We start from the raw sequence: 9,905 nt of genomic DNA on the forward strand, positions 1-9,905 counted from the left end.
TAAATCAACATCTAACCCACTGAGCAAAAGTATGTCCAAAAGACGTCTTTTCAACGTCTTTGTCGGACGTTGAAAAGACGTCCCCATCAGGGTGCAGAATGAAAGGTTTTCCGACGTCTTTTTCTGACGTCTTTTGGACGTCCAATAAAGACGTTGAAAAGACGTCCCCACCAGGGTGCAGAATGAAAGGTTTTCCGACGTCTTTTTCTGACGTCTTTTGGACGTCCAATAATGACGTCCATAGGACGTCTTTTTAAGGTCCAAATTTAGTTGAAATGTGGTCATTGTGTACATATTTTCAACGTCTTATAACGTCAACTGCAGACATCATTTAGCTAAATAAAGACTCACACTTTGCACTCCATTAAACGTATTTATTCAAAACTTATTTTGTATAAATGTGTGTGTGTGTGTTTGTGTGTGCACAAATCCATAAAAGGTAAATACAACAAATAAAAACAATACAATTATAACAATTGAAAACAACATAAATAAACAATATATATATACTTTTAAAAAAAAATTAAAAGTGCATCTATTCAAAAAGTAATGTTAAAAAAAATGTTTATTGTGTACCCCTCCCTTTCTTGATGGTGCACGTTTAAGATGGTCTTAAGCATGTTTTCTTATCAGCTGCTCCATTGCATCTTTACTCCATTACTCCACCTGTAAAAATGGAAAGACAAAAAATATAAATATGCAAAAGCAGCCTGTAGTCATACACCAAGTACACATACATGTTATAAGAAAACAGCAAGGTTTAAATCCTTTGTACACCCTTACTTCATAGCTTTTGCAGCACTGTACCAACTGTCCTCTAGGTGTAAATTTTCACCTCATGATTTATCATCTGTTAACAATTTCCCTGTATTTTTACAGTACTGGCAGCACGTCTATTTCTTGTTTATTTTTAGTGTATTTTACTGTAATACCTGTAATAATCATTTTCCTCACAGCTGCTCTTGTCTGCATTTAGCCGCTGCACGCACACACAGCAGCCTGTCATCAATCAGTGCACGTGAACAGAGCGATCTCTCTCACGTCTTAATGCTACAGTATCATAATTCATCTCTCAATACAATCACTCTCTGCTCTTGACTAAGGAACTGTTATACTTCATACGAATGTGTGTATATTTAATACGTACAGTAAAGACTGTGAAGTGTTTTATTTTCAGTACTCTTAGGAGACAAAGTTTTTAAAGAGATATTAAATATCTCTTTGGAGAAGAGTACTAATTTATTTGATTCTCTATTAAAACAATAATATACCCAATTACTGTAAGTAATATAACAAAGGCAACATCTGTGGTATTACTTTATCTAGAAAAAAATGTAACAGTTACAGTCATCAAATAGCTTGCATATCAGCTAAAAATTGGAATTGGTATCGGCCGATCGCGAAGATAACAGATTGGTAATTTGTATCGGCTGAAAAAATCCTGATCGGAGCATCCCTAATCATATGGATATAATGATTAACTAAACAATTTGTATTATGTAATAGGTGTAATTAATGTAATTGCCTTCATAGCTTCATTCTGTATGTTTTTAAAAAGACTACAAATGTTTTCATAAAACTATAACATTAATACCATATCATAGGCACAATTAGTTGGTTCAACAGCCTATTCCTTAAGTATATATGTCCTCAAGACAGGCATTTAAGCATACCCGTGTGTATATGAACATTTCTGTGTAATAAATAAGTCGCAAAAAATAACTTGATCTGTTACTTGTTGCAAGCAGGCGGCTGTGTGCGCGTGCATAAGAGCACACTGAGTGAAGACAAAAGTGGTCAAGTTCTTTATGCTTTAAAGTGGCTTGTATTTTTAAAATGACATGACTTACAATGACGTGCAAATGCCAGCTCGGTCAACTGCCTGAAATGCGTGCTAAACTATTGTATTGCAGTGTCAACTCACAGAGCGAAATCATTGCAAAGCAGCTCGAGTTAGCAAGCGCTTTCTGCGGTGTCTTCAGCCTCCTGCGCTGATTGGTCGCACTCATGACTCCCAACAAATCAGATGGGCGGTAGGCGGGCATTGCTGTAGGCAACTGAATAGAGTGCCCTGTTCCGTGTTCTGACGGCTCTCACTAAACCCATGGCTGCGTCAGAGCCGAAATAGTGCATTTCAAAATCAAATTACATTATCGGCAAATAGGCTTTTAAAATGTCCGATGTCGATAGTCGGCAAAATGCTTAATATCGACGTCTATAATCGGCCAGATTGATAATCGGTCGACCCCTAATTTTAACCACAGATTCTTCACAGCCAAACATTTAGTACACCCTCCTTGAAAATGTCTCCTTTGGTAGTGAAAACAGCACAAACTGAAAACACAGCATGATGTTTACACAATCACTAGCTGTGGGCAGGTCATAGTTTTCGTTTCTCCCGCAGGCAAGGCTGTAGACGGAGATTAGTATCTCGTGTGACGTGGAAAATGTTATATGGACCGATTCTCCTGCCTGACGACTCGTTTCAGTGAGTCAGAGTGGACTCCCTACTTCAGAAGCCAATAACTTTATTAATCGTGCACTTTTTGGTTCAACTACTTTGCACATTGTTTACATTGATGGACAGCTACGTGACACACTGCAATACAGGTCAGTTTCGATTTTGGATCTGTGTGGCTCGTTAATAATAACTGAATGGTGACTATGTATATCAGGGTTCCCCAAATCTTATCCTGGAGGTAAGGAACACTACAGAGTTTATGTCCAACCCTAATCAAACTTACCCACCTGTGATTTTCTAGTGATCATGAAGACCTTGATTAGCTTGCTCAGGTGTTTGATCAGCGTTGGAGCTAAACTCTGCAGTGCTCCGGCCCTCCAGGGTAAGATTTGGGGAACCCTGATGTATATATAACATCTGTAAAAAAAAAACTCTACGTTACAATCACACTTGTGTGTTTGTGTGTGCTTAAGAAAGTATGTACGTTTGTTCTCTAGAACCGGGGATTTGTACATGTACATTATTTTCACATTAATATTGGAATGCATTTCTTTTTTCGACAAATTAAACTATTAAAAAATTGTAACTTGTCTTATTCACATTGTAGCGTCGCTTAGACACAGAGGATCAAAAACAGTAAATCTTTTAAACACCTTCAGAAAAACCAAATCAAGCCCAGATTTTTGTATTCAAATTTAGACTATTTAGGAAGTCAGGGTTGAGACGAATGGCACTGAAAACTAAAAAAATGACTAACCTTAAAACCAGGAATTACTGGAGGCAGTGGAGAACGAGGTAAAATCTAATAAATTAAAGAAAGAACATTAATATTTTATTTGCAATTGTTGACACACAATATTACAGTACAGTGTCATTACCAAATGTTGAGAATTATGTTATTATTAAAGTCAAACTCCAAGAATGTGCCAGGCAGTTATAAAATATCTTAGGATGCCAATAATCAAGACAAGCAAATAGTTAAAGTTATTACATGCGTGTGTATAGATATGCAGTCTTAAACATGGGACATTATGGGGTGGTTTCCCAGACAGGGATTAGCCTAAGCTAAGACTAGGCCTTAGTCCAATTATGAAATACAACTAGTTTCAACAAACATTACTTACTAAAAACATTAAGGACAGTTTCCCGGACAGGGATTAGATTAGTCCTAGACTAAAATAAATGTAAGAGCTGTCCAAACTGAAAACAACTTGCACTGATATATCTTAAAATACATTAGTGTCCTTTGTTTAGCCTCAAAATGGACACCAGTAATGTTTTTAGTAAGGCATGTTTGTTGAAAACTAGTTATAATTCCTAATTATACCAAGGCCCCATCCCGGCACAAAATAATACCCGTTCGGGAAACCACCCCTACTTGTGTGAATTTGGACCAAAACAAAGAGCACTGATGTGTTTTAAGATGTCACTGCAAGTTGTTTTCAGTTTGGACAGCTCTGTCTTATCCCTGTTCGGGAAACCGCCCCATAAATAACAAAGAATCAACAAATCAAAATGATTCGTAGGCTACATAGTTCTGAAAGGTTCAGATGTTCATAGTGCTTTTCAGCATCCTTGCATGATAACATACAGCCAATTATTGTTGTGCATTTAACGTTAAAAGTTAGCCTATACGATCTCTAGCTCTCAATCACACACCTGTTTATAAGGAGTAAAATACAGGTATATTATTATTAATAATATAAATAGATAAAATCAGACATTGTTGAATTTATTAATAACGAATTAGATATTTGTATTATCCCAAAACAATTTAAATATACACTGTAAATGTGCATTTTGCATGTGGTGAGGGGCATAGCTGTATATGTAAACGAGTTATGTTGTCATTTTACTATTGTGATTCTGTAGCTGCTGGTGTTTAATTGCTAACTATATATAGTATAGTGTATTAACTGTTGTAGTTAAAGAACTAAATGCTGATCAAATTGAATCAAAATGTTGATTAAATGTTTTGGGCATTTTTTGTGCATTTGGGCGGGTTTTGGACAGTTTTTGGGGAAGAAACCATCAACTCTGGCAACTCTGCATTTGAGCTTAGCTGGCGACTGATATATTCCTGTGGGTGCAGGTTAGGAAAAAACACCTCTAATATTGACATAAGTCAACCGGGAAGTAGGGGGCTGTAGTACAAACCGGCAGGTCACTGAAGGCTTTGAAAGGTGAACTGTATTAGAGAAAATATACCTTTATCATTTGCAGGTATTATTTATGCTCTAACAGCAACATTACATGCTAACTAAAGTTTGGAATATGGGATCCGGAAAACGGGACCTTTACATGAAATTGAACAAAATGGTTAATTAAAAAGATCTTAAATTACCTCAGGAAAACTGGCACTTCTGAAGGAAAACCGGCACTACTGAAACATAATTGAAAAAGAGCAAGATATTACAAACGTCAGCATATATTAAAATTTATTTTGTTTTCTTTGAGGTTAATCAAAACAAATACTTACTGTACAAAGATGCAAAGATGCTTGGTAAAATGGCTCTAAAAAGAGCCTTTGGGGTGTATGTAGGTCCTGTTTACAAAAACAGAAAGGAGAAAAAGAAGTCAAATATATAGCAAATGCCTTTGTAAATTAATATGCATTCAGTTTTCATTGATCTTTATTGACTAAACAGTATGTTAAGAACATGACAGAAAAGACAATTATTCTATTTTGTTTCAAATCCAAAGGTTAATAAAGGCTCTTAATTTTTTGAATAGATTGCTAGGCAAAGGGGGTCATTATCAAGTTATCATCATGTTAGTTTCCTTACTTAATCACTTCTCTGTCTGACTGTCTACAGTGCCTGCGCGCTTGTATTGAACTGAGCTCTTTGATTGACAGGTGAACTTTTACCATAGAAGCCCACTTTTAAGCATGTCACTTAGACAAAATCATTAAAAATGCATTCAAATGGTTAATATTATAAAAGGACGGATGTCATTTTTTGTGTGGGAAGAAAAAGTCAATTTTACGACCGTGTATTTACTTTCACATGGCTGTTATTAAGGAACGAGTTCCCCTCGGACTGAAAGAGATAAACGAGTTCCCCAAGACGGTCTAAAATAACTCACTGAAAAATATTTAATACGCGAACATATTAACAGTCAGTTAATAACACCCAACCAAGGCAGCAGTTCATTAATAACAACTAACCAAGTCTGAAAATAGCCTACGGAATGTCCGCGGTGTCAAATTCTGTCATCCGTTTATCGAAAACAATTCTCGAAAAACTCGACGTTTTCTAACAAAAATATTTTTGACAATAAAATAAGTACACAAAACAAAATAAACACACACTGTATGGAATGGATAAACATAACTTACCTGTTCACAGCAGGTTGAATCCGTTGAGTACGTTTACGGCTGGGGCTCGCTTAATTACGTCTGTTGATCACGTGCAAAAAAAGATCACGCGCCACCTCGCCACCTAAGCTTTTACACACCCTTGTGGTTAAACTTAAAATTGCAATGTTGATTATTTTTGTAAATAACACTTGAATTTGGTTTAATTTGCAAATTACACAAAAGGAATGCAGTAGATTTTGGCACGCGTTGTGAACATTCATTCATAAAAATATAACATTTTTTCACTAAAAAAACAACAACGTAATGTTACATTGTTTTGAATCAGAACTCATATGTCGTTTTTATTGCATAAGTTTTTATATATTTTTTCTGAACCTGTTTTGAACGTTTAAATGACGTCCAAGAACGGACCCTCAAATATTGAACTGCATATCAACGTCCAAAAGACGTCGTAGTCAGACGTCCAAATAATGTACTGGATCTGCACGTCGTTTAGACGCAGATTAGGTGCAGATTAGGTTCTGGACCGACCGACCCGATATGGACATAATCTGAACGTCCTTTGGACGTCTCATGTTTGTTGGGAACTCATTGACAAAATTTATAAACTGTTTACAATCTTCACACCATGGCTAACACAAGTATAAAAGGAGAAAAAATATCCATATTGATTGATAGCTAACATTACCATACAGTATACAGATGTTTTTAATTCATACGCATTTAAGATAAGGTGACCAGATTTTTCAAATAACAAGTAGGAACATGTAGTTCAATTGTTAAAATATCCTTAAAAACGTATTTGTTATTGTCTATGAATTGTCTATGAATTTTGTCTATCAATTGTCTATGAATTTTGTCTATCAATTTACAATCGGGGGCAAACCCCTTTTGAATGTTTTCATATTTTTATTTTTGTGGGTTTATGGAGAACCGAACACCAAAAAACGCCACTGTCCCCGGAAAACGCGGACATCTGGTCACCTTAATTTAAAAAATGACTATGCATGCTCTCATTTGCATTGTCGTTGATAGACACTGCTTGTATTATATGCAAAACAAGAAGCTTTTTATAAGAATCAAAATACGCTTTTATTTAAAAATTATTACAAGACCATGAGGTAGTCTAATATTAAACCCCAAAACCAAAGGGGAAGATGATCATTAATTTGCGGGTCTGAAATGAACATCAAGGCAAACATGAATTACCTCACAGAATTTTCACATCCATGCATTAAATACTTGAACGTAGATAAACAAATGAGGGAAGTTTAACACTGTGAAGCACAAGCGAACATGCTGAAAGAGGAACTGACGACAGCTAGTGTATTATATTATGACAAACCATCAGGACATCAGCATGGGCTTATTTGGTGAATTTGAATTGTCACCTTCAGATGTAAATAAATTGTGTAATAAACTGGACTGATGATTTAAATGTTGTTTAATGACATGTGCGTTGTTTACTCTCCGGATTTTATGTTCCAGCACTGCTCCACTTGTTCACTTCTCCACATTATTTACAGTGCCGTGGGAGATAGCTTCGACTTCATTTGATGCTACGCAGACCGCTTGGTGATGTCAAAGTTCCGCGAGATTCAAAGACTTCAGACCGGAGGTAGTGGCAGCAGCAAGACAAATAAATAATGATAATAATTTCTAATACTTATTTAAATACTTAAGTATAAATGTAAGTATTATGTAATTAAAAAGGGTTATCAAATTTAAACAAAGAAAAAGATAATTTGGCTAAACGTTAAATTCCAGCTGAATGTATGCATATGCGTGTACATTAGTGTTTGTGTGAAATAATAAAAGATATGCACATAGATATAAATTCATCTGAGAGACACTTAATACTAGGTGTATGTTTGATCTTTATTATACAGGCCACACACACACACACACACACACACACACACACACACACACACACACACACACACACACACACACACACACACACACACACACACATAGTAATGAGAGCCAGTATGGCTCCCTCTGCTGGCCTACAGAGGCTTCTCCCACACATCACCCTCAGGACTTTATTACCCATCATCCCATGCACAAACACATTGCAAATTATTCTTAGCGTTGTCTGCATTTCTGAGTGTATTTATCCTGTCACTCTGTTCTGTATCTTGCCTTGTTTTTTGACCTGTCCCTGTAGCCATAGACGCAATGCATTTTATACTGTACAAACTGTTATATTCTATTCCACTAACCTACCCCAGTTCCTAACCCCAATGTCACAAAAACCTGTTGGCAGTCTTTAATCTATGAAAAAGTACTATTTATTATGTTTTTTTTGTGCTTTTCAGTTTATGGGGACACTTCCTGTGTCTCTGTAAACCATGGTTATAGTAAACATGTCATTATACACTATTCATGTCCCTATAAACCATGCCAACCCCCCCACACTATACAAGTATTTTTTTGACCTTGTAAGGACATTTTGAGGTCCCCATGAGGAAACAAGCTTTTAAATCAAACAGAATGATGTTTCTTAAAAATCTAAGGTACAAGAAGGTTTTTTGTAATAGGGGAAGGGAATAGAATATACAGTTTGTACGATATAAAATGCATTACCTCTATGAAATGTCCCCACAAAACATGGAAACCAGAATGTGTGTGTGTATCAGGGCTCCTGACTGCCACCAAAATTTGAGAGTGTGCCACTGAATTTTACATCCAGTCGCACATGTGCGACCAGTAAATTTGACCTTTTTTTGTGATGTGATACCGAATTTGAAAACAGCACATTGTACTTTCTGCATCTGTCATTAAAGTATTTATTAGTAATACAGTGGAAATTAGTAGAAATGTGAATATTTGGTTAGCATGTTGATTTATTGTGTTTGCCCCTAAATTGTCTGGTTGCGTCCCTAAAATTTTCATTTGGGGGCCACTGTGCTCCTAGTGAAAATGTTAGTCTGGAGCCCTGTGTATATACACAGGTGCTGGTCATTTAATTAGAATATCACCAAAAAGTTGGGTTAAGGTTATTTCACCAATTCCATTCAAAAAGTGAAACCTATTCATTCATTACACACAGACATATATTTCAAATGTGACTGACAACTAAGGAAAATCTCAAATTCAGTATTACTTGATTGTTTCCTTATCTTTGTCAGTTGCTTTGGATAAAGCATCTGCTAAATGCCTTAATGTAAATGTATCCACCAGACTTCTGAATTTGGAACAAACCAAACAAAGATTTAAAGGGATACTCCATCGTTTTGTCATATTAAACTATGTTATTACCTTAACTAAGAAGAGTCAATCTCAATACATACCTCTATCAGTGCGTGCACTTAAGCACTGTGGCACGCGGCGACACTTTGGTACACTTTGGTTTTTTGAATTTCTCATCTTGACAAACCGTTTGAAACAACCAATGACAAAATGAACAGTGTCAGATCAGTGCGTGACAGTTTAAGCAAGGGGCTATAAAGGCAACTAGATTGGTGGGCAGCAAGAGGGGGAAGAAATGCAAGTTTAAGCTTGAGAAACTAGAGGCTGCAGCTGAACCTCAAGGGGAGGAAAGGGGCCCAAAACATGCTGACTGATCAGAACAATATCTAAGAAGTACCAACCAAAACAACTATATGGCAAATACAAAAAACCTGACTGTTCAGTAGTTTTTTTCAACTAAAAACTGCTGACTGTTCAGAACAATACTAACAAGTACCAACAAAAACAACTATCTTTCAACTTAAAAAAAAAAATCAAACAAATAGCTAAGTGTATGTCTTACAATATACCTTATAATGATAACATATCAACATTTGGATATTTATTAATTACACAATTGCATAGTTTGTCATTTTTTATTACTTTTTGTTAATCTTTGTGTTTAATTTAACCCCGGACAATATATACACACATCTCTGCATCACACTTTGCTGCCTTAATTTTTTTGTTGAATCAACCCAGATTTACAAGTGATGTCAACTTATTATTATTTATCTTGATGAGTTACTACAAATTATAAAATGAGTTGTCTTCTTTCAACTATAATTTATAAGTAATAACAACTCACCTCTAGTCAAGAATTTTTTACAGTGTAACTAATGCAAATGATACTTTATAATTTATCTATAATTCCTTACAGTTTTA

General features: G+C 35.7%; 1 long non-coding RNA gene across 3 annotated transcripts; it reads right to left on the reverse strand.

Moving 5' to 3' along the window:
* Window positions 1-17: 17 nt before the first annotated feature.
* Window positions 18-6,272, reverse strand: LOC129455152 (uncharacterized). 3 transcript variants are annotated; one of them, XR_012370966.1, is made up of 6 exons: window positions 5,802-6,272; window positions 4,941-5,006; window positions 4,806-4,844; window positions 3,219-3,263; window positions 2,749-2,878; window positions 18-666 (listed from the first exon to the last, which is right to left on the reverse strand). It is a non-coding gene; the product is annotated as an uncharacterized lncRNA (long non-coding RNA). The 3 variants fall into 3 exon arrangements; XR_012370967.1 differs by having other exon boundaries at window positions 2,745-2,878; XR_012370968.1 differs by lacking the exon at window positions 2,749-2,878.
* Window positions 6,273-9,905: the final 3,633 nt, after the last annotated feature.

This window comes from Misgurnus anguillicaudatus, chromosome 9 (genome assembly GCF_027580225.2).
Source record: "Misgurnus anguillicaudatus chromosome 9, ASM2758022v2, whole genome shotgun sequence".
NCBI lineage: Eukaryota > Metazoa > Chordata > Actinopteri > Cypriniformes > Cobitidae > Misgurnus > Misgurnus anguillicaudatus.